Here is a 25712-nt window from a genome sequence, read left to right as displayed (position 1 = left end):
ATCCGGCCTCTGCCCCTTACGTAGTCTCCTTTCCCTTTGGGTGGGAGCTGCAGGGGACCTTGGCTTGGAGCAGAGGTGGTGGGGGGGAAGGGCAGGGAGGCTCAGCCTGGGGGTGCTGCCCCCCTTCATTCCTGGTCCATTTGGTCAGCACCGGCTGGGCAGCCATCCCCAAAGTGGTCCAGCTCAACGGAGCTCCCGAGGCCCGGGTTCCAGTCGTCGCTCTGTGTGGCAAGGCCCTGACTCTTTGGGGAAACTTTTAGACCATCATCTGTCAGATGGTCAGTTCAGCCTGTGAGCTGAGGCCATCGTGTCACGATGCAGGGGCATGTGAAGGGCCAGTGTGGAAGCGGCCCTCCCCCCGGGCCTTGGCGCCCCTCTGCTGCTCTGGGCCTGGGGGCTGCTGCAGGGCAGGGGAGCGGGGTGGTGAGGCTGTGGGAGTCTGCGCTGAACCTCTGACACTTGAGTGAACCTCCCTCCCGGGTTCTTATTAGAGCTCCATGTCAAAGGACTCTGGTAAAAGTTAACAGGCCTCCCTGCCTCGAGCAGGTCAGAGGGACTCTGGGGGTCAGGGAGAGGTCGCTGAAACCTGCTTGATGGCAGTCCCTGGAGCTGACCCCCGTCTACAGGCCTGTCCTGCCCCCTCCCCTAATGCAGAACCCAGGGCTCCTTCCAGGGTGGCTGGCCCAAGCCCTCATTTGTCTAAAGGCCCCTTGGAAGATGTCCTGGGCCTTCCTTATAGGGCCCCTCTCTCTGTGGCCCTGCACCTCCCCTAGCCCTGGGCCCAAGTGTGTGTGGGAAGGGAGAGGGGTATGGGGGAGGGGGCAGCAGGATGATCTGTGGATGAGATGCCAGACTGATCTGGGCCTGGGCTGGGCCTGGCCAGGTGTGACCCTGGTCCCTGACCCCTAGTGGCCCAGAGGGGGAGGAGGGAAGATTGGGGGATGGGGAGAGGCTGTTGGCTAACATTTACCAGGACCTTTGAAGATGTAAATGCTTCCCCAGGCCCTGCTGGGATGGATGGGGTCAGAGTTCACAGGCATGGTCGCCTGCTTCTCCAAGTGAGCTGGAAATCTTGCAGACAGATGGGTTAGGGTCCCATGTGAAGGGACCTTCCCCAGGGCATTTGCTCTTTCTGGGGCTCTCTTGGATCTGGCCCAGGGACTTGGAGGCCTCGGGAGGGGCTGATGGGAGCTGTCTTTTTCAAATACTCACATTTCTCTTGGGTATGTTTTCCGGGTATATTTGGCTCCACTAAGATCAATCACTGGAAGATCTGGGAGAGAGAGCCTCATCTCCTGCCTCTTCCTGTCGTTTTTATTCTGCAAATGCTAGATTGCTTGGCATTTCCTGTTCACACCATGCTCTTTCACGCCTGGTACCCCCCAGTGCTAGTTGCTCTGCAGGCGTTCCCTTCCCCACCTTCCTTCTCAGGATGGCTAACTCCTATTCACCATTCTGTATCGCCTCCTCCAGGGAGCCTTCCTGGAGTGGAATCTGCCCCTCTGCTTGGTTCTCCTGTAGCATTGAATCAACTAATATTTATGCAATATGTACCAGGTCCTGTTCTATTGGGAATGCATCAATGCGTAAAACAGACCAAAATCCTCCCCTCGGGGAACTTACATTCTTGAGGGTAATAACAGCGAGAAAAACGACATTACCCTATTTTAAATGCTTTACGTGTACTAACAGATTTAACCCTCAGAACATCCCTATGAGTTAGGTCAATTATCCACATTTTACATGTGAGATTACACAACTGATAAGGGGCATATTTACATTAAATTAAATTTAATTTACTTTAATCCTGACAACAGCCCTATGAGATAGATGTGATTTTCTTCATTTTCCAGATGAGGAAACCAAGACTTAGAGGGGTTAAGTGCTTGGTCCAGGGTCATTTTACCAGTAAAGTAGCATCGCAAGCAGGATGAGTCTAAGCCTGGGAAGGACCATATTGCCTCCCTATCATAACAGGACCCTGTTTCTGTATCGAAGCCATTTCTCTTTCTAGTAAATGGTCTGCTCATCTTCTCCATCATCCTGGGAACTCCCCCAAGGCAGCAACCTTGGCTTCTTATCTGTATCCTTTGAACTCCCATTGTGTTGGGCGCTTAACTGGCTTCTAACAAATACTTGTCTATGGGTTGACAGCTGTATGTGGGCGGAGATGAGCATAAAGCAGCTAATATTTATTGCACATACTCTGTGTTGGGCTGTGCATTGGTCTTTGCTAAGCATGAGCTCTTCTGGTCCTTACAAAGTTCTAGGAATTATGTCGCTACTCACAGGCTGGCAGCTAGGAGTGCTAAAGGTGGGACTTGAGTCACAGGTTTCTCTGACTCCAAAACTCCTTGTCCTTTCCTCTATGCCACGGGAGGCTGATCAAAGGAAAGGTGGCTCAAGCCTCCTGGCTCTTGGGTTTCTGTCCCCGCCTGGCTGGGAAGCCTTAGGGACGGAATTGGGGTGGGCCTTCGATGCTAAGGGTGGCATCCTCCCTAGGCTGCAAGGCAGGTGGAGAAGTCGAGGCTTCGGTTCCAAGGTTATTCCCACCTGATAAGATGTTTGAAGTTGTTGAAGGGACTGACTGGGCACATTGAAGGTGTTCAGTGGATTCGTACTGATCGTTGTGGGTTCATTCTCCGTTCCAGAGAGACAGCCAGAGTCAGACTAAAACAGCAGACACTTGGGGCGTTTTGACTTGGGAGGAGGAGGATTATGGCAGAATAGACTTCAGGCCTTAGGTCTGGAGCAGAAATGGGAGCGTTCCTGCCGTATGTATGTTTTGTTCCTTTGTTCTGACATCTGTTTTTGTTTTTTTATTTTTTGCTTTCCCAGTTAGGAGGGGAGAGCAGCATCGAATCTTCTGATTCATCTGCCCACAGGGTTTAGCAGACTGGCCGACTGGAGGTATGTACGGGGAGAGGAGGTCACAAGAGATGGATTTGGGGTCACAACAGCTGAGCAGGGGACCAGCGCCTGCGTCTCGGGACCCCCGGGTTTTTACTCCTGCCCTCAGGTCTCATTTGCTTCTATAACCCCCCTCTCCCACCGTAGATGGGCTTGTTGGATCCCTCCCCCTCCCCCCCTTGGCTAATCCCCTATTTTGCTTGACTAACAGTCAAAATGCAGGACTGCACCCAAACGAACTAAGCTCACTTAAATCACTGGCAGGTAATTTGATAGATGTTGGCCGGCGCCCACTTTGGGAATTAAGTAAAGCCTGAGCCGCGGAGACAGTGGGAAACAACCTTGTGTAACTGGTAAGCAGGCGGCCTCATTTCACCCGGAGACAGCCCAGGCCCCAGCTCCACAACTCAGACTGGAAGGCTGGAGTGGGCCAGGTGGACGGTTGACATTTCTCTCTCAGCCTCTTTCTCCCTCGGTCCTGGCTCTGACTCCCCTGGGGTTGGGGACCTGACTCTTGAGGATCTGCAACTTTGTCCCCACCAGCCGAGGTCTCATTTCCTGGAGCTCACCTGGGGAAGACCCAGCAAATGATGTCGTTGGCTAAGTTCACTTGTTTGCTGAGCTAACTCAGACGGGACAAGGGTTTTTCCGCAGATGGGCGCGGTGTCGTACAGATGGGTGTTTTATGGACCGAGCGCAGAAACTGACCGCTTGTGGAAGGCAGCTCCCATCTGCAAAGAGTCCAGTTGCAAGGGAGAAACTTCTAGGTCCTTTCATCACAGTGAGGATCGTTCGTTCGTGCGCTAACTTCAGAGAAGCAGAACAAACAAGCCTCGGCCCAAGTGGGAACTGGTTCTGCCCCCTCTCTTTGCTTTTCTAAGTCATCAAAGCCAAGTTCCTAAAGCCTGACTGTCTCACGGTCCTTTCTGATGGTTTCATTGTTTTGTTTATTGTGCTTATGACAAGTGCTAACAGACCGCTTTCAAAGTGTGTTGATATTTCGGTTGTTTTTGAATGGCCCTTCTGTCTTCCTGCATCTGGACAGCATTAGAGCCTGGCCCCAGGGAGCCACTGGGTTCCTATAAAAGTGTACCAGGTCCCCTTTTGCAGAAAGCACCGGCCATGGCAAGATCAGACACCCCATCTGGGCAGGAACAAACACCAAAACCTAGAGCAGAATTAGGAGACAATATTCAGCAGCTGGGGAAGACAGGTCTGGGCTGGGAAGGGACCAGCGGGCATTGCCAGCTGGACTGTGGGTGTTCCTTCTGTCCATGGGCGTACTGTGATCTTCCCATGGGAGGACGTTCCCTAGCAGAGGGCCTGGCACTGGGCGATGCTGCTAAACGCTGGTCATCAACAGGTTCCCTCTCTGTCTTCTTCTCCAGGCTGCCTGGTCAACACCAGCAGCGGGTCCAAATAAGGGGGTTCCCGGAGACAGGACAAGGAGCAAGAGCTGGAAGACGAAGAAGAGCATGGGGTCCGGGAGGACCAGAAGAGGCAGGGCAGCCTGCCCTGCAGCTCCGACCCTCTTCCCTGTACAGCTTTCTTCGGGGATCTTCGGTCTTCACGCCCTTTCCCTTCCTACTTCTCCTCCTCCGTCCCCATCCCCAGGCCCTGCCACATGCTACACTAGAGCCAGCTTCCTCCAGCGTGAGAGAATCTCGGTGCACAGACCAGGTTCAGAGGAAGGGAGTGACACGCACAGTCTCACTTTATAAATTCAGCACAAACTGGATTTTGTTTCTTCAAGGTCGTCTGTGTTTCCCTCCTTTCCAGCTGGCTGAGGTTTTCTTTAGCCCACGTGCTTTATCGGCTTGTACACGGTTCTCTCTTGTTTGGTTTCAGGAGTGGCAGAGTCCCTTTCTGACTGCGCTCCAGGTAGCTGTGTGGCTTGGTTTGCAAAGTCCCTGGAACTTGAGTTCAGAGTCAAATGGATGAAGATTGAGTGGGTGACAGGGAGCTTTGGTGCCTCGGAGCTGCAGTTAGAGGGGACCCAGGCAGGCCAGATGGGGGAAAACGTGTGCTCTACCGTTGGTTCTCTGACGGAAGCATGTGAGGCTCATAGACCTACAGTCAGTGTGTTCATGCATATGGACACGTTGGGTGGGTGGATGGGGGCTGCATGATGACTGGTCGCCATCCACCAGGCCTCAAAGTTCTTGTGACGTCTTTATGGCCACACTCCATGGCATTTCCTTCTAGACACACACTGTCTTGTCAAAAATTCCCATTCAAGCTGCCTCTCCTGCCCTGGATCATTTTCCTTAAATTTTTAGCATCCGTAGAAATGTATATGTCACTGCACTTACTTTAGCTGATCTGGGATGCCCGATGGAGCACTCAGTGGCGCCATTTTGTTTCTCTAGGACCGGAATAGCATTGGCTCTTGGATCTGACAAGGAGACAAAGAGAGGCTCTGGGTCCAGGGCCCAGCACGTGGTGACAGGCTGGGCTGCTTGGCCTCTGAGAAGCTGAACACGCCTGCCACAAAGGCATGAACATTCTATGAGAGGGATACTTCCTGTTTTCCAGTGGGGTTCTCTGGGTAGGCTTGGTAGAGAGCAGTGGTCTTCTGTCTAACACCCCGTGTGTGTGAGTGTGAGTGTGTGAATACTTGTCATATTGAAAAATGCCAAACTTTACATAGCAGTTTCTTTTCTCACCAGGGTCTCTGCTTGTGTGAAACTTTCATTTTATAGCTTTGGCTGTTAATTCATCACAGGCACCACCATCAATAAATATTTATTGGGCTTTCATTGGGCTCAGCGTGTTGAAATAAGAACTATATATTTGACTCAAGAGGAGTCAATAGCAGATGGGGGTAGATTTGGGGAGGGGGGCCAGGAGAAACAATCATTGCCGTCTCTTCCAGCCCTGAGATTTGGTGACTTTATAACTAAAGTGATGGGGTCCACTTGACACCCATTAGGCTGTCAGCTATGAGACGCATGGGCCATCATGAAGGGCCATCATGAAGTCACTGTCAGAAAAACCACCCAATGCTGGTGATACACATCTTCAAGCCTCATGTCCATTTTGGGATTCAGGGCTGCAAAGGGATGAAATGAGTCTTCTTGGCCTTTCCCATAGTGCCTGTAAAAACAAATATAGTTGACCCTTGGACAACTCCTAGTTTAGGGCACCGACCCTCTGCACAGTCGAAAATCCACGTATATCTTATAGTCAGCCCGCCATGTCCGTGGTTCCTTCATTTTCGCAGTTCCGTATCTGCGGATTCAACCAAGCACAGGTCACGCGGCACTGTAGTATTCACTACTGAAAAAAATACGTGTGTAAGTGGACCCACGCAGTACAAACCCCTGTTGTTCAAGGGTCCACTGTATTTGTTGATTGAGTGATGGTTGCCATTTGATTTTGGAGTTTAAGAGGTACATTGACCTCGGGGAAGATTGTAGCCTGTTGATGCTTTGGCAGGAGAGGACCAAGTCTACTTTTTTGCAAGTGTATCAGTGGCAGTCTGAGGGGGGGGGGGCCCACTTGGTGGGAATCCCGGAGCGGTGTGGGCTGGGAGGCAGGGCTGGGTGCCTCTCATGGAGCCCTAGTTAATCAGACCGGAAACAGCTGGCCTGCCACGGCAGTGACTCAGGCCTCCTGGGGGGTTTCTTCAACATTACGAAGATGAACATGGCTCTGTGAATTCCTGTTGGACCTGGGCCTCCTGCTAATTGCCTCCATATTTATGGGAAGACGGGCAGAACACAGAGCGAGGCTCTGGAGTGGAGTCTGTGCTCAGGAGAGTGGCCCTGGCCCTAGTGGGAGTTGTGAAAAGGTAGAGCTGAGCCCTGCGGGGTCAAGACATTCTTGCTGTGAGGTGGGCAACCTATTATTACTATTATTACTACAGTTTATGAGTCCAAGCTCGTACTGCTCACCACATGGCAGGCCAATAAATTGAGAGACAAGTTGTTGGGGCAAGGAATAGTGACTTTATTTGGAAAGCCAGCAGACTGGGAAGATGCGGACTAGTCTCCCAAAGAACCATCTAACCCGAGTTAGAATTCAGGTTTCTTTTCTACTAAAAGGGAAGGGGTCCCATTTGTTTACTTTTGTTTTATTTTCATTACTCTGGGAGGTGGGTTAAAAAAGATCTTGCTGTGGTTTATGTCAAAGAGTGTTTTTCCTGTGTTTTCCTCTAAGAGTCTTATAGTGTCCGGTCTTACATTTAGGTCTTCAATCCGTTTTGTGTTTCTTTTTGTGTATGGTGTTAGGGAGTGCTCTAATTTCATTCTTTTACATGTAGCTGTCCAGTTTTCCCAGCAGCACTTATTGAAGAGGCTGTCTTTTCTCCATTGTATGTTCTTGCCTCCTTTGTCATAAATTAGGTGACCATATGTGCATGGGTTTATCTCTGGGCTTTCTATCCTGTACCATTGATCTATATTTCTGTTTTTGTGCCAGTACCATACTCTCTTGATTGCTATAGCTTTGTAGTATAGTTTGAAGATGGGGAGCCTGATTCCTCCAGCTCCATTTTTCCTTCTCAAGATTGCTTTGGCTATTCGGGGTCTTTTGTGTTTCCATACACATTGTAAAATTTTTTGTTCTAATTCTGTGAAGAATGCCATTGGTAGCTTGATAGGGATTGCATTGAATCTGTAGATTGCTTTGGGTAGTACAGCAGAAACTAACACAACACTGTAAAGCAATTATACTCCAATAAAAAAAAATAAAAGGGAAGGGGGTGTGGCTGGTTGTTACAAACTTTTTGGTGCAGGAATCTTTTGTTCTTGCAGCTGTCCGCCTAGGTCTGGTCACAGTGTTCCTGTAAACCTCCAACAAGACAAAGGTTATTGTCTGTCCTGCAACTTTTAATCTCTATATGAATGGAAAAGTGTTACACTGTACCTTTAAAGGTCAGTGCCTTGAGAATGGGCTACCCTGTGTATTTCAGGCTATAGGCAACATTCTTTTATAAAAAGTGCAGAGCCAGCATGACTCAGCACAGGCAAAAGAGCACAAGGGTTAGAGCTAAAGGAATAGATCCAATATGGAGTCAGGCTTGTTCTTCTGTTACATTACTATTCCCTTGGTCCAAAGGAGAAGCTGAAACAGAAACCTGGAGTGGTTTTGTGCCCAAGGTAACACTATCAGAACAGGATCCTAGAGTCGGCGTAAACAGGAGACGAGGAGTCCAGATTGGCTGTCTTTCGGTTCAGATTCTCCACTGCCCCGGGCGGCGGGGCGGGCAGCGGGCGGGCAATCGAGCAGAGCTGAACATTGTAAAAGATGATGTTCAGTGTCTCACAAGCTGCTTTTCCCTTGAGGTGAAATTGGTGGTATTAGGGCCAAAGACGGCTGATAGAGAAGCAAGGAACTGGGGACTGTTGCCTGGTTCCACATTTACTGCTAGGTTAACTGTGGAGTTACCTTACCTCTCCAAGCCTCAGTTTCCCTACCTGTGAAGTGAACACATTGGTACCTATCTCATAGGGTTGTTGGCAGCAGCAAATGAAATAATACATATGAGATTTGCATCATGCCTGAAAGACAATTAGCGACTCATAATTCTTAGATGCCATTATAGGAAGGCAGTCTAGTGGTTAAGGATGCAGGCTCGGACCCTGACTGCCTGAGCCCAGAGAGGTGAAGTGACTGTCCAGGTCACACAGTGGGTGAGGACAGTCACGGCGAATTCCCCAGTTGAGTACTCTTTCCAGATCTCTGACCCTTTGAGCAGGGGACCAGGATGGGGCTCTCCAGGCACCAGCGCTGGTCACAGGGGTTGCCTATCTCGGGAGCTGGGGTGATGTGACTTCCCGGTCTCCCCGGACAGCCACCGGGGGAGGGGCAAAGCCCTGGCGGGAGTCCAGGGGACTGTTCCTTGTCCCCATCCCGAGGCGGCTCGGGGCGAGCCTGAGCAGCTGCCTGTCTACCGGCAATCCAGTGGGGCAGCTGCTTCCTGGTAGAGTGGAAGCCACGGGGCCCAGGCAGGGTGCGGGTGCCCCCGGCGCCCCGGGGATCCTGGCGTGGCTTTCTGTCAAGCCTCTGTTGTTGCCTGGTTCCTCCATAAAGCCATTATGTACTGGGAGAATTAATCATGCCGTTAGGTAAGCATTATGGCACTTTTATGGCAGCTTTGAAGCTAATCTGTCACTAATGCCTGCTGGATTATCATGATTTCTTGCAGTTGTGATTCATTAACTCGAGGCCTAATAGTAATTCTATTAAACATCTTCCATCACCGTTTGCCCCAACATGTCCCCACTCTCCGCTCTATTGTGCTGCTGCAGTGGCACCACTGGCAACCTGTGTGGTCTCCAGAGAGGGGCCCTGAGGAGATGGTCAGGTCCCCCAGGCAGCTAGCAACTGCCTGACGGTGCGTCCATCCCCGGCCCGAGCCCAGAGCACGTCTCCTCTCCATCCAGCTGGACTTTTCAGTTGATGCTTGCTCTTCTCCCAGAGGAGGCCTCAGTGCCTTTCCTGAAACGCCCATCACTCAGGCCAGACTGCGTGGAGGTGAAGGTGGGGCTGTGGAAACCGATGAGTCTCAGATGAGACAGGCATACCACACGTCCACAGGTGACTCAGACCAGCGGCTCTACCTGCAGCAGAAGTGGGTTTGGGGCCGAGAGAGAGAAATAGGAGCGGCTCAAGCAATCTGGTCACACCCGGCCCTTTCTGTTCTGGCTCAAAGCTAATGAAACTCAGGGGCGCGGAGGCAGGCGGCGGTGACAGGAAGCGGTGGTGGCACACGGTGACTGCTGGCCTGCCAGCATTAATAAAATTCCTTGGTGAGGTTTTTCAGCGAGAAATGGTTCTCTGAGGCTGGCTGTTCTCTGCCAAAGGTCAGCTTCGGGGCACGGCTTGACTGATGGGCTGTGAGCAGGCAGGAGAAAGCAAGCTGGGGAAGAGGGGCCGCCGGGGGTGGGCTGGGAGGAAGCCGGGGGGACCGGAGCGCGGGCTGGGCCCCAGTGCCAGCATCTTGCCCCTCGTTCTGCACCATCAATCAAGGCCGGCCCTGATATCTCAACAATTTGTAATGCCTCTGCCCCGCTCCGAGCTGCCCAAGTGGGCAAGCCCTGACCCCTCTCGCCCTCATTCAGGCCTCCGCTGCCGCCCGGGTGATGGATGGCCTCCCCTCCCCTGGGCTCGCCTCACCACAGCTGGGGAAACATGGGCAGGTAGAGGGGTCAAGCCCGGGACAGCCACAGCGACCCACTCACCGAGGCCAAGGGCCCCTGCGTTCCCAGCCGCAGCAGGTGATGCAGGGCTAGAGGAATAGAACTGGGAGAGGAAGCGAGGCGAACATTCCAAGTCTATAAGGAGGAAAGGGAAAAAAAAAAATATCCCAAACCAAAAAAAACCTCTCTGCATCCTGAGGTCTTCCAAGACTTCTAAAAATCTCCAGTGCGGTGCGAAGCCTCCCGCGCACGGCTCCGACAGGGCCTGCTCCGATCCATCTGTGTTTTCTCACGCCTGTGCGCTTGAAGAACCACTGAAATGGAAAACAAGTTAAAAAATACATAGATGTATGTAGCGAGATGGAGAAAAGAGAGGACAGTGCTCTGCAGCCCGGATTCGCTTTTTTTTTTGTCAGTGTTTGTTGTAGGAAAAAGTGTATAAAAACAAACCTCAGACAACTGGAGTGAATATTCTCAACACATCAGCCGGGGAGAAGTCAGGATTCAAAATTTCCCCATTCTGGGCAGAGCTGGGAGGAAAACGAAGGCCCGCTGCCTGTGTTCCAACTTCTAGTGGGTACTTGCTGCTTCCTGTTCAGGGCTGAGACAGTCGAGGACCGTGCTAAGGTGGGGACTGGCCAGCTGGGATATGTGGGTGTGTGTATGTGTGTAGGTATGCATGCATGTGTGTATGCGCATATGTTTGTGTATGTCTGTGTATGAGTATGTATATATGCGTATGTGTGTATGTGTAAGTATGTGTATGTCTGTGTGTGTGTGTATGTCTCTGTGTGTCTGTATGTGTGTGTGTCGGTTTCTCTGTGTCTGTAAGTGTGTACACATGTCTGTGTGTGTCTGTATGTGTGTATGTGTGTGTATGTATGTGCATGTGCATGTATGTGTATGTATGTGTGTGTATGTATGTGTCTCTGTGTGTCTGTGTGTGTACGTGTATCTGTGTCTGTGTGTGTCTGTGTATGTCTGTGTCTGTGTGTGTGTGTGAGTGTGTATGTGTGTGCATGTGTCTGTGTGTGTGTCGGTTTCTCTGTGTCTGTAAGTGTGTACACATGTCTGTGTGTGTCTGTATGTGTGTATGTGTGTGTGAGTATGTATGTGTATGTGCATGTATGTGTGTGTATGTATGTGTATCTGTATGTGTCTCTGTGTGTGTCTGTATGTGTGTGTACATGTATCTGTATGTGTCTGTGCGTGTCTGTGTGTCTGTGCTTGTGGTGCTGGACAGGCCTGTGTCTGCTGCCAAGAGGGGCAGGTGAGAATTCAGTTCCGCATGGATGAACTCATCCTTGGCCTTGAGAGCAGGGGAAACCCGCTCTCCGACCCCCCAGCAGATGCCCCTGATGACTTCCTCTTGGAACTTTCAGGGACCGAGCACTAGGGTCCAGGAGAGAGTGTCCAGGCGAGGGAGTCTGGGGACCGTGGATCTTTGAAGGAATTGGACCAAGAGAACAGAGCAATTGGGGTGTCGGGGAGCTGGGGAGGCAGGGGGGCGGGGACGGAGGAGATCAGAAACTGATAGGCCAGTGGAAGGAGGGAGGAGGGAGAGGAAACGGGCGCTGAGAGAAAGATCCGAGAGAGAGAGATGGTCACGGGGCAGAGTCAGCAGGGAGAGAGGGAGAGGAAATTTAATGAGGGCAACTTGAAGGCCAGCTTTAACCAACAGCTGGCAGGGGGCCGGGTTTGATCTCCTTGTGAGTCAGGAGTTTGATTAATCGTGGCCTGTGAACGAGGCTGGACACCTGGTCTGCTGCTGAGCCTTTGATCTCCGGGGTTTCTCCAGGGTCTCTCAGGGCCCGTGGGAGGGGAGCTGCAGGAACGAAAGTCTCCCAGGGCCTTGGACGGCCTCTCTGGGGCCTCCCTGGGAAGGGAGGGCCGCCCTGGGAGTGCGGCTGAGGCCCAGGGAGGCTGGGAGGAAATACAGAGGGACGCCTGGGGCTGTGCAGCCTTGTGAGTGGAACCCCTGAGAGGGAGGGGGATGGAGGGGACCTTTGAAGGGGAAGGTCCCCCATAATCTCGGGGGTGATTCTGTGGTGAGGGCTCCCACACCCTCTCTCCCTGCAAGGGAATAGCTGAACCACTTGCACAAAATTGTGTGCTCTTGCTTGTGGCTCGCAGAGCCGGCTAGTTTAACCAAGGAGCCTGCTCTTCTAGGGGTGCAAGGAGAAGGGAGGTGTAGGGCTCCCTGGAATGTCTCCATTTTCTGTATGTCAGATGGAAACGGATTTGAGAAAAGAAAGCGATATATTGCCAAAAAAAAAAAAAAAACCCCTCAAGAAGAAAGGAAAAAGAACTAAAACCCTAATGCCCTTAAAAAAGAAAACCAGAAAAAAAAAAAAGGCATATATTATGTCTTTGGACTAAATCCATTGGTGTTCTGCCAATTTCAAATAATAGTGTCACTCGATTAAGAAACGTTACAGGATTTGAAGTCGTTGGCTTCTCTGACTCTCTCCGACACGTCTCCGTAAGTCACTGTCTACACCAGGCTAATCTGTTCCCAGATTCCTTAATCTTCTGCAAGTTGGTGATGACGTTTATGACTTGGTCGCCATATTTGAAGTGTTCACGATTTCTTTGGCTCACGACTTCCACCCAGAATTTTGGGGCGACTGGAAACATGACTCTGAATGTGTACTACTGTTGAAAAACTGTGTGTGTGTATGTGTGTGTGTGTGTGTGTGTGTGTGCACGTGCGCCTATGTGTAAACTCTTCGAGTTTTACCTGCCCCCGCTCTCCTGTTGGCTGGCAAACTCCTGGTCATAGCTGCCTTAAGTCTCAGAGGGGGCCCCACCTGGGTACCACAAACATGTCTCCCTAGAGGTCAGCTGGCACACAGCACATAGGTAGGGCCCCAAAGGCTCTGGTGGCCAGCAGCAAAGGGAATTCCAGAAGTGAAGGAGGGCAAGTTTTCTGGTGGGATTAGAGTTTTGACTAGATGACATTAGTGCACTTTGGAAGGCAGCCGTGGGGCAGGGCACTGGGTACCCACCTTGCATCCCAAGGCCCAGCTCTCCCTGATGCGGTCACGAGCTGAGTGACCTTGGGCCTGCCCTGTCTAATATCCGGGGCTTGTTTCCTCATCTATAAAATGGGATAAGGAAAAATACTTGCCTCCCAGGCTTGTTTTGAGGCTTAAAAGCATTAGTATCTGTGAGAGCTCCCTGTAAATGAGCAAGCCTTCCGTGAACCGTCGGCATTAGAGTTACCGCTTCGATTACAGAAACCCCTTTAAAACACTCGTGTTGACAGCAGGGATGTTTTAATTTCAGACAGGGTTTGTTCATGGAGGGCATTAGAAAATGGGATCCCATGTTACCTGCTCCCCCCGGGGCACCTGCTCTCTTATAATTATTATTTACTAATAAGCACGTTTTGTTCGCAAAGGTCCCATTAAATCGGGCTGAAATCCTTCACCGGGCTGGCCTGGCTTTTCTGGATGCACCGAGACAAGGAGCTGCTGGGGGCTCCCTCCGGGTTGGGGGGGGGGGCGCTCCTGATCTGGGGGCTGCTGCACCTGCCTTCCCAGGGAGGTCACGGCCAGTGTGACCTGTGAGTCCCTGCTGTGCGGTGGCCGCGCTCTCCGGTCTGCTCTCCCACCGCAGCCTGCTTGGCTTGTTTGGGAGAGGAACGATGCGTCCCTTGGGCCTGCGCTTCCTAGAACTTCACGGCTGTTCTTCCCTGCTTGTCTCTGGTCCTCAGACGTGTGGTATCACTACCATGGACGGACCGGCTGCATGGTGCTTGGAGCGCAGGCGCGACTCAAATGGCGGCTCTGGCGTGAGCCCTGAGGGACGTGGGATTACTCTGTGGACCAGTAGTCTCTACCCAGGCTGTACATTGAACTTACATGGGATGGTTACAATTCCAAAGCCTGGACCCCACCTCTAGAAATTCTGCTTTAATTGGTCTACAGTTAAACCTTAGTATCAAAATCCAGGTGGTTCTAACGTGTAGCCAGGCTTAAGAAATACCAGTGCTTCTCAGATTTAACGTTCATACAGATCTCCTGGGGGATCTAATTAAAATGTAGATTCGGAGTCCATCCATGCGGGGCAGGGGAACTTGGGCATTGCTAATAAGTGTGCCAATGCCGTGCGTGGATCACACTTTGGGTAGCAAGACTCTATCCCTTCCTAATCCTGACAGCTCTGTGCACCTGGCCATGGCCGGGGATGGCAGATGTGGGAAGCAGGTGGAGGTGAACATAGGAAGAAATCTGTGAGGCAACTCCGGAGGCTTGCTTGAGGGCGTTCCTGTCAGGTACCAACCGTGGAATCTTCAGTTCTCCCCACCACACACACGTACACACACACACCCCTCCTTCTGAATGTGGTCTTGAATCCCCACATAAATAGCAACCAGAAGATGTTTTCCAATATTTGACTATCTTCTCAGGTTTCTTGATTTATTCTGTGAAGACATCCAAATGAATGAAAACATTTGCCATAGAACATTAAGGTTCCAGGCCATGAGTTAAATACCTCTTTGTAATACTTAACTGGAAAGTAATCCCTAACCTGGACTTGTAAATAATCAGCCCCAAGACTCCTACGCGGCCAAATGAAATCCCCAGAGGTGACGATGATAACAGCAAATCCCAGTGAGGCTGCAAGTCAATAGCTACTCATGCTGGCTCATCTCTGAGAAGGAGACAGAACTGACCATGGAATGAAGGCTTCTGAGTCATGGGAGAGGGTCTTCCAGACAGCATTCAGCCTGGAAGACCACACCCCTCCCAACGACAGGCGTGTTTATAAACTACTGCCTTCCCCAACACAGTTGCAGGCGTTTGGGGAGTGTGGAGGCAGGCGATTTTGCAGAGGATATCGACAGAGTAGGTTTTCCATGGGTTAGTGTCATGCTTACACATTCCGTGATTTTACGGAATAATACACAGAAAAAGGAATAACCAGAGTGTATAGCTGATGAAGACTCTCCACGAAAGAGTGAACTTTGAACAACTGAGAGTGAGTTCTTTGTAGTTAGACTGTCGGCTCAGACCCAGGCAGGGACGAGTGTGATGTGCAAGGGCCTGGGTCTGGGTGCATCAGCATGGGGCCACCCTGGGTGGCACGCATCATCTGACCAGCAGAGCATGAACAATGAGGACCTCCAGGGAAGAAGAAAGCCCTGAGCTGACCCGTGTTGGAAGATTTCACTAGTCGCTCACGGAAGAGAATTTTACCAGACAGCTGAGGGATAGCGGTTGACACCAGAACCACACGGAAGCCATGTCTGTATTTTTGGTTGAATTGTTCCACTGGGCTTCAGTTAACTGTTCCGCAAACAGTGTAGAGTGTTCCTCTAGTTGAAGGTTAAGGTCTTCTCTCGCAGCCCCCTTCTATCCTCTTTCCAAAGCCAGGTGTTGTTGCAGACCTATGTCAGGACACAATGAGCCCAGCTGCCAATCACTGCTGAGATCCTGGTGTGTTGACTGGGCAGTCAGGGAAGCAGCCCCTTTCAGTGCAAGGTTCCTGCACACAGCTTATTCTTGCCTTGAGGTGCTACTCGTTCCCCAAGATCCAAAGGATGAATCCCTTGCAGGCTTCAGTTGGTTCGTCCGAGCCCATCAGCCTTCAAGAAGCCCGGGGCCTCTTTGCATCAGAAATTGACATGTGCCATTCCAGACATCTTATTTCATTGCTCCTCTCCCCTCAAACAGTCCCCCACCTCTGCCACCTCCTGTTTCACTCCTCTGGAATCCTCGTCCCAGATGTGACTTTCTCTGTTTCCTTTGGCTGGGAATTTGCCGTTTTCCCATAACCCAGTTGCGCTGCCTGTTAGAGAAACCAAAAAAAAAAAAAAAAAACCCCTCCAACTTTCTGGGAAGACATGTAATTCAATTCCCAAAGAGGGACAAGGAAAGCCCCCTCTGAAACAGACAGAGAGAACCTCCTAATACATAATCAGCCCAGCAGAGAAAGTGCTTGGATACGCCGGGGGAACTGGTAACGTGGTGTTCTGTTTCTTAATGTCCTCTGCAAAGAAGCTGGCCCTGGGTTTAAAATAGCCCTCTGGTAAAAGCAGCTATTTAAAGAGTATTGGGGTCTGAGAAATGCAAAACAAAGTGTTGTTGATTAAAAACACATGGTTTGTTCTCTAGGCGAGAGTAGCCAGCAAAATCAAATGTGACAGTGTTTTGGCTTTTTCTATCCCACAAGACATGATGGTGATTTATTAGAGTGATGTCAGTTGCGGTTAAAAAAAAGTTTGCTGTGTTGTCTTAATAAAAAGAGGCTTTACCTTGGAGCTGTCAAACTCCCTCCCTCCTCTGGCTTAAGGCAGTGGCTGCTGGGCCCTCGGCCCTCCTATGGAGGGGAGGGGCTTCTCCCCAAGGGGCAAAGCCTCTGCCTTGAGGAAGTTCTTGAGACCACAGGGCACTGACTTCTTCTTGGTGGAGACGCAGGATGGCCCTTTGAGGGGAGCTGCAGCCCTCTCTTGGTTTGTTGAGCTTTGGAGAGTGGAGAGGCTGACCCGGCTTGAGTAGGAGCCTGGCCTGACCTGGTTGGGTGGTGGGGCCTAGTTGGAGGGGAGAGACCCTAGCCCATGGCCTTCCCCAGATCACAGTGACTTAGGCCTGGGCAGAGACTTGATAATCAGCAGGATGGATAATCTGCTTGTAAACAACGAGAAGTTGGGCTGCTGGCTGAATAGGAGGAGAGTCTGTTAGTTGAAGCCCTTTGGTTTTATAAGGAAGAGAAACCCCTCGGACAAATGCAGGTAAACAGGATCTATTGAAGGAACACAACAGTCCATCTTTCGGACAGTTAAGAGGAGACAGGCCATCTGGGGAATGAGGTGGGCAGCAGATGGGATCGGCTTCCTTCTTCTACCTTCCAAGGAGCCGTGCAGTCTCTGATCTGCCTCTGTTTCTGTTCCTGCCCCTCTTAGGGGTTTCCTCCAGGAGTGTCTCAGTTTTTACTTCTTCATGGCCTTGACTTGTATCCGCTGTGCCCCGATGCTACAGGAACACTTGTATCAGCTTTGCCCTGATGCTACAGGAACACTTGTATCAACTTTGCCCTGATGCTAGAGGACCGTATTTTTGTCCAAGTACCATCATCTTTCTTCACTGAGTCTCATTGCCTCAGTTCCAAATTCCTGAGAGAGAAGATCCATTTGGCATAACTTGAGTCCCACTTCCATCTCTGGTCCAGTTGGCAGTAGTTCGGGGAGTTGTCAGCTTCGAGGGGAGCCCCTCTGGGAGGGTGCGGCCGGGAGGTGATGGTACAGGGTCAGCTGCGGAAGGGAGCTGTACGTTTTACCGGGGCAGTTGAAGGAAGCAATCACTTGTGTGTGTGTGTTTGTCCTAAGGATCTGGGACTTTCTGGCAGTGAGAATTTGGTAGTCACTTCTGAATGCCTCTCCCTCTTTATTACGTAGGAAGGATCACCATCCCTCTGGGAAGATGAAATCCCAGCAGACACCCTTAATTGTTTTCCGGAGACACACCCAGCAATTGAGAAGACATTATTATTTTTTCAATTAATCTATGGATTTTTGCCCTAATTCCAGGAGAAACACATACATGATCATAGAAAACTTGGAAAACAGAAACCCACAAAGATGGAAGGAAAAAGCAGCCGTAATCCGAGATAACCGCTGTTAACATACTGGTGTGTTTCCTTCTCTTCTTTTTTCTTTAAGTAGTAGCCTGAGGCTCTGTGAATGATCTGGGCTGAAGATCTATCTTTGCACTCTAATTACATGTCTTCAGACTCTAAGACTTTAGGATTGCTTTAACTGGATTCTCATAATTTTCCTTGAGCACACGGGGTTGTTTTCCTCTTGCTCTTTGACCTTTTCCTGGAGGTGGCAGCTCAAACAGAATCAGCATTGGCTAGTGCCTCTGCTCTGCCACCCCACTTTTGTGCCGATCACCACTGTACCCCCTTCCCGCCTGACCCCCAAAATAGCTTTTTAACTGCTCCTCTCTTGAGTCCTTTCCGCTTCCTTCTCTGGGGATGATCTTTTTAAAGCCCCAAATCTGATCTTACCAGTCTTCGCTGAAGATCCTTTAGTGATGATCCCCTGCATTTAGGATAAGATAGACAAAATCTGTAACGTGGACCTCTGGTCCACTCCATCACTGTTTTTTCCACTCACCCTTACGGCAACTCTTGCACTCTCTCAGTCACGTTCCTGCCTCATAAACGCTGTTCCTACTGTTCTGAAGAGCTTGACTCTACTCTTCAGCCTGAAGGCTGAGTTCCATGTCGCTTCCTCAGAGAAGCCTTTTCTGACAGTGGCCCCTTAGAGGCCATTTACTTTTCCTTCACAGCAAAGATCGCAGTTTGCACTTACGCATTTATTTGTTTGGCTATGACGGAACGTCTGTCTCCTGGATAGGCGTGAATACTCCCTGAGGCAGGGCAAATTTTGGTGGATGCTGTGTCCTACTCTAGCTGTCGTCCCCTCCTCAGCCACCACTCCCACCTCCCCAACCTGTGACAGTGCCTGTTACGGATTAGGGGCTCCAGCAATGCTTGTCGAATGAATGAGTGAATTGGTGCTTGTCTGGTGCCCACCCGTGAGTGAAGGGTCACCACACGGTAGCGTACAGGATCGGGAGGTCTAGGGAGGGCACACGGCTTCCTAGAGTGAGTGGCTTTCACGTTTGCTGTCATGTGTGAGTGCCCCAGATGTGCACGCACACGGTGACTGGGGATGTGGTGCTGAGCTTGAACCGTGCGTGCTGAGATGCTGTGTGTAGGGCTGGTTCCAGGGCTGCTGAGCGAGGTGGGTGTTCAGGGAAGTAGCTGCCCCTCGGTGTGGCTCTGCCACTCTCTACTGCCCACATTCTGTGGGGAGACTTCATTCTGGAGCGTGAATTCTCGAGAGTTCGCTCTACCGGCCACCAAGGCTCCTGGGATTGGATGCCTCCAGACAGCGGGGATCCCTGCCTCTGAATCGGCCTGGTAGCCTGCTCTGCCTGCACTGTGGATCTTGCCTAAGTTAAAGGCAGATTTAGCTTTCCTAGAACTTTTAACTGTTGATTGCCTTCTGGAGATGTTTCTGCTCTGGAGAAGCATCAGTTCATTCAATGGACATTTGTTGACCCCTGGTGTGGCGTTATCAGGTGGGGATGCAGGCACTGGGGGTAGACGTTACCGAGTCTAAGCTCGTAGTGCTTGCTGCACGACAGGCCAATAAATTGAGAGGTGAGTCGTTAGGGCAAGGAATGGTGACTTTATTCGGAAAGCCAGCAGACCAAGGTGATGGACTAGTGTCCCAGAGAACCATCTTACCCGAGATAGAATTCAGGCTTCTTTTGTGCTGAAAGGGGAGGGGGTGTGGCTGGTTGTTACAAACTTCTTGGTGTCAGAATCCTTTGTTCTTGCAGCTGTCCACACAGGTCAGGTCACTGATGTTCCTGTAAACCTCCAGCAAGACAAAGGTTATTCTCTGTTCTGCAACTTTTTATCTATGAATGGAAAAGTGTTATACCTTTAAAGGTCAGAGCCTTGAGAATGAGCTATCCTGTATATTTCAGGCAATAGGCAACATTCTTGTAGCAAAAGCAATAGAACACAAAGGTTAAAGTAAAAGAAACAGATCCAATATGGAGTCCCATTTGTTCTTCCCTATTACATAGAGAGCCGAATAAGACAGGAAGGAGAACTCAGCTCTAGAATGCCTGTTGCAGCTCACCATGTACTCTACATAATTATTTTAATTCCTCACATCAGCCTTATGATGTGCCTGTTATTAGGCCCATTTTACAGTTGAGCAAATGGAGGCTCAGAGTTTCCATGACTTGCCTGAAGTCCCAGTTTGCATGGGCAGCAGCTATGGCTCATTCTCCAGTCATTTGACTCCTACTCAGCGTTCATTTTTACTACCTTAAGCTGAAAATATGAACGTGCCTCTGCTGCATGCCCCTCCTAGTACATTTGTGGGGTGCTAATGTACTCCCCGGGTTATCTCTTCTCCTGGGAAAACTTGATCCCCTAAAGTGTGATGATACCCAGGGGGTCTTCCTTGGGCTCAATCACTTGGCAATATCCTTGCAAGTTGCAGAAGGTCCTGGCTACTGTACAGCACACTTCCATCTGCAAACATGAGGGTCTGAATCGTGAAAACTAGATTCCGCAGAGGAATCCAGGGTGGTTACTCTCCCTGGACAATGAAGCCAGTTGCTAAGCCTGGGACCTTTTTTCTGGGGCAATTCAGGAGGTGTTTCCCAGTAAGCACTGTGCCATGAAAGATGATAGATGCACAGATTTCCAGGGCGATGTCTGACACTTGGGGAATCTTTAAACGACATCCCTTTTAGGGAACCATCTGACTTAAACAGTTCATGATACAGGACACTCATGGCCACCTGAGACATTTCGTTCCGCCTACAGGCACATGCATTCAATTTTGGGCTCAACATACAAGGAAATCAGTTCTGTCTCCTTGCAGCTTCCACCTGCTGGTCTTCCTGAGGCTGGGCGGCACCAGCACAGTGCCTCTCCCACGTGGCAGGCTGGACCTCGGGGAGCCTACAGGGAGTTGCAGCCCGAGCCCAGGCTGGTCAGGCATGTCTGAGCAGGCCTGGTGAACTGCGAGGTGGATCTGTTCAAAGTCTATTTGCAAGAGAGACTGTGGAACCTCCTGGGAAGGAGCTCGTTTTGGAGGAAGAAGGAACTGCACACAAACAGCGGCCTGGTAACCAAGCTTTGATTGCAGCAGGGCAGGAGAAATTCTGAGCATGGCCTGGGGTACTGCTCACAACCGACTCTGGGTGCAACTCAGCTCCCACTGGACTTCTTTCGGTAACTTATGGAGAGCATATAGAGATGGAAAGAGCTGCTTTAAACTAATACGTGGTGGTCACCTGGGAACTAGCTTTGGGACTGGTCTTGAGAGTAAAACCCACGATGGGGAGAACGGCTCTGTCCTCCACCACGTGGTGGAACCCCGCAGATGCTTGGCTCGGGGGGCCTCCAGCACCTCCGCGGTGGCAGGGACAGCAGTGGCCAGCAAGAGAGAGGCGGTGGGGTCAGTGTCCTGGCAGAGGGCTTGGAGCGGGCCAAGGGGAACCACGTGGTGGGTGACAAGAAAACTGACTGTGTGTGTCTTGGGCATGCATGAGGCACCCCTAGGGATTCTAGAAACACTGGGGGTTACTTACAGAGGGGCGGACATCCTGAGTGACCCAGTGAAAGTTAACTCATTGTTACTAATGTGACTGGATGCGAAGGGGCCGTCGGACTGGGAGGACTGTCGTGGCCCCACCCCCAGCTTCTCTTTTCCTGGTTGAATATCCCCAGCATCCTCTGTTGTTCTTCAGAACCCCCCGTTCTGAGTTCCCTGATGCTCTCCTTACTCCCTTTGGGAACCGCTCCCGGCTGCCAGCGCCAAAACCATTTGCCGAAAGAATTTTAAGAAGTACTAGGATTAATATGGCCTAACATTCTTTTTTTTTTTGCCCGGGTGAAATGAAGGCTTCCAGAGGCTGGAAGTGAGTTGCCCGAACCATATGTACACAGTCAGGGGAAGAGCCAGGGCTCCCCCCAAGTCACCTGGCTCAGAGCTGGGCAGCAGGGTCTTGGCCACCACTGTCCTCCATGAGGCACGGTGATGGGGAGGAAGTGGCCCTCAGTTTGCATGAGGTGAGCACTTGATGACCCAGGACACATATCTCTTTGATATCCTATAATTTTAAGGACTCAGAAATGATGGTGGAGAAACAAACAATAACTGGGTGTCTTCCAAATACCAAGCATTTAGTTACATGATGGCATTTGTTCTCACAACAGCTGTGTTAGGTAGTCAGGTCAGGCGAGACCCTATTTTACAGATGAGGACATAGAGGCTCAGAGAGGTGAAGTCATTTCCTAAGCCATCCAGCTAGTAAGCTGAGGAACCACCAAACACATCTTGATGTCAGAAGCCCATGCTTTTCCCATGACATCATTTTATTGAGCGTTACTTGCTGCAACTTACCTTACAAAAGCAATTATTATTATTTTTTTAAAATTTTGAAGTAGGTCATAAAGCGTGTTTTGCAAACTGCACATTCCTCTCTTCCGCCATCCCCTTTCTGGGTGATACGCTCTTCCTTCCCTCCTGCCATCTTGCCCACAGTTGAGAATCCCTCCATTTGATGGTTTAGAATCTTGCTCTGGGTGTAAAATGATTGGCGTCTAAGGATATATTTGTTCTGGAAGAGAGGAGACAGGACAGCTTTTCTGTGTTGCCCATCTCTCTTCCTGGAACCTCCCCCCTCACCCATTTTTTTCTGCCTGGAGCAGTTATCTCTGGGTCCCCCTTAGTCTGCCCCCTGACGCTCCCCGTCTCCGAAGCAGCGGGCAGGCGGCCGCTGTGTCTGAGCCGGCCATCTCTCAGCGTGACGGCGAGCGCGGTTATCTTTTATTTCTGGCATGTGCTGTAACACAAGAGTGATCTCGACTTCAGAGATTATCACCTCTCATCTTTTATTCTCCCTTTTCTTCTCTCCTTTTTCGTCCTGCAAGATGATGAAATTACCAGACAAGCCCTCCCCTCCTCCAGCCTAGTCAGAGCTCAGAGATATTTACTTCTGGGGTAAACAGCTGTAATCTCCCTAAACAGACTTTATCTCACAGTTAAGTAAGTTAAATTCTTCTGGTCTAATCCCCCATGTGCTGTGGTTTTTGGAGTAGAAAGCATTCGCAGTCTTTTGATATAACATGACAACACTGGACCACTGGATGTGATTAGGCAGCAGGCAAAGAGGTTTCAATGTAACCAAACTGGAAAAGAAGGGCCCCCTTGGCAAAACAGCTTTGGGCAGAAAAAAAAAAAAAAAAAAGCACGGAAAAGTTCATTTGCTCGCGAGAGGAACGGAAGAGGGGCATATGGGTGTTTGCAGGGCCGGGACTGTCCCCAGTCACGCAAATGCTTGGTGGACAGTGAAAATTGAGCCGACCCTTGCGTTTGTGTGCTTTCAGGCTGTCCCTAATCACGTGACGGCCACCTCGGGGCCCCGGGAGAAGACAGGAGAGGCGGATGTCACTGAGCCTGAGCTTGGAGGTCACGCCGTTCCTAGCGAGAGAAACAAGACCTGCTCGCACCGCTAGGAAACAATAGGAGGGCATTTTAAGAACAAAGGCTTAATCAGACTTGGGTCAAATCGTTGAAAGTTCTGAGGCTTGGGAGATGGTTAGGTGATAGGATGGTCAGACGGAAAGGTGTCTGAATGTGGATGGAGACCAAAGCCAGCCTGGGAGACTGGACAGGGCTTGTGTGCGTGGTTGGTGGTGCCGTGGCGGGGAGAGAGGGTAGCAGAGCGTCTCCGGACGTCGGCATCAGCAGAAGCCGAGGTTGGGAGAAGGAAGGTGCCTGGCGTGCGTGTGTCCGGCGGGCAGGGCTTTGACCGCGGGCCAGGTCTTCGCGCCCAGAGGCGACCGTGGCTGCCGTGAAGATACTCGGCAGCGCTTCCCGTTTCTACGCACAGATGCCATGCGTTGGCTTTCCTTTCCTGTCGACCTTCCAGTCAGTCCTAAATTCGGTTCCCGTTCTCTGCGTGCCCCTGCCTGCCAGTGCCACCGTGCTCTCAGCCAAGCTGTGACACTTCCCCAAGCACCGCCTGTGCATTTTTAAAGCCTGAGCCACAACGTGGGGTTCGGCTCCTCCTGCCACCCTCCCTTTGTGTACGTGCGTGTGAGACAGAGTGTGTATTTTTGGCCTTAAAGCCCCATTAAAAAGAAGAAGAAAGGAAACTGCCAGGGCCCAGGTTTGAGAGGCAATTTGCAGGGCTTAAGAAGCTGCCCTATTGTCCCCACAGCAGGTGACACTTGGATGGAGGCAGATCCATCAGTCAGTTAGCTCCTCTCCGAGAGCAGCTCCAACACTCGGGTCAGGGCGCGGCGGGTGTGTCTCCCACCCTGTCCCCTGCTTGGGGGAAGACAGGGCCCCAGGCCACCTCTCCAGGGTCCCCTCTCCCTTCCCTCTGGGTGGCCTCGCCCTGCAGAGCCTTGGGAAGTGTGGTGCTCGTGTCTTCCTCTTCCTGCGCTGTCCCCCTCCCGGCAGCCAGGCCTGCTGTGGTCACCGCTGGATGGGGATCATGAACGGATGCCCAGGCCAAGCTGAACCTGGGACTTGCTCCCAAGGGTCCAAAGCACCACACCAGCTGCAGGAACACTTCTAGGCCACATGTCCCGAATATGCTCCTAGTAGCCCCTCTGCTACCTGCCCCAGCTCTTCACTCCTAGAGACCTTGGTCCTAAAATAAATCTCCATCTCCATGTTTGCCCCGTGCAGAAGTCCTTTGTTGCATTTTGTCAGACTGTGGTTGTGTATGTGTGTACATACGTAAGTATAAATGAGAGAATGAAAAAAGAAAGGAAAGAAAGAAGGAAGAAAGAGAGAAAAGGAAGAAAGAAAGGCAGAAAGAAAGAAGGAAAGAAAGGAAGGAAGAAAGAAAGAAAGGAAGAAAGGAAGAAAAGAGAGAATCAAATAGAATCAAAGGTAAGGTGTTTGCTTTCAATACCTGCCACCGAAATACCAACCCCTCTGCCCCTGCCAACAAAAAAATTCGTCTCTTCACCTCTTTTCCCCATTGGTCATTTGTGGGGAGGAGGGGGTAAGGCTGTGCCCTACCTCCTGAGTGTTTAATAAGCCATCAGGCATTAATACTCACTGGGGATTGTCACAGTCTCGGGGCAGCCGGTGGGAGCTGAGTCTGATAAGGCTGTGGGAGGGGAAGAGGAGGAAACTGGGGAGACTTGACGGGGAGGCTCTGAGCTGTCAAGGGGCACTGGACACTGGCCTTCCAAGTGACGGAAAGGAAAGCAGGAGGACATGGGAGGGCTCAGAGGAGGAGATGGGACATTGAAGTCCAGCGTGGCCAAACCTCCAACTCTGTACCTGCTTCCCTGCCTCTTTCCACACTTGTTCTCTTGGAGCAGACTTGGGCCGGGGCCCGTGGGGCGAGAGGGCAGAGTTTTGGGCAGGGCCCTGATCCTGCTGGGACCAGCTGAGCTCAGCAGGGCGAGTCCCATATCCCCACGTTGGGAGAATATGGTGGTTCCTCTTCCCAAGGGGAGGCTGAGCACGTCTTACTCTGTGCTGTGGTTGCCTGGCCTCCTGCTGGAATTCCTGACCCTGGTTTGGAGCTGCCCTGTCTGCAGCGCGTCGTGACAGGATCCCTCACCCTGTACACTGGTTTTAAATGTGCTGAAATCAATGTCATAATTTTAAGACTCTAAGTATCAACAGTCCCCAACAGACGAGGGTTCGATTTACGATTTTTGGACTTTATGATGGTACACAGCGATACATATTTAGTAGAAACCGTACTTCAAATTTTGAATTTTGATCATTTCCCTGCCTAACGATACCCTGTATCCTTTCTTGCGATACTGGGCTCTGACAGCCACACCATCTCGGGGGTAAACGGCCAACACACATACAACCATTCTGCACCCAGATGACCATAACGTTTTTCACTTTCAGTACAATAGTCAATCAATGACACGAGATAGCCAACACTTTATTCTAAAATAGGCTTTGCGTTAGATGCTTTTGTCCAGGCTAATGGAAGTGTTCTGTTTAAGGTAGGCTAGGCTAACTCATGACGTTTGGTGGGTTAGGTGGATTAAATACATTTTCGATTTATGGTATTTTCAACTGACAATGGGTTGACTGGGATGTAACCCCATCGTAAG

The sequence above is a fragment of the Eschrichtius robustus genome, chromosome 21 (assembly GCF_028021215.1).
Source record: "Eschrichtius robustus isolate mEscRob2 chromosome 21, mEscRob2.pri, whole genome shotgun sequence".
NCBI classification, from domain to species: domain Eukaryota; kingdom Metazoa; phylum Chordata; class Mammalia; order Artiodactyla; family Eschrichtiidae; genus Eschrichtius; species Eschrichtius robustus.
This window is presented reverse-complemented; position numbering follows the sequence as displayed.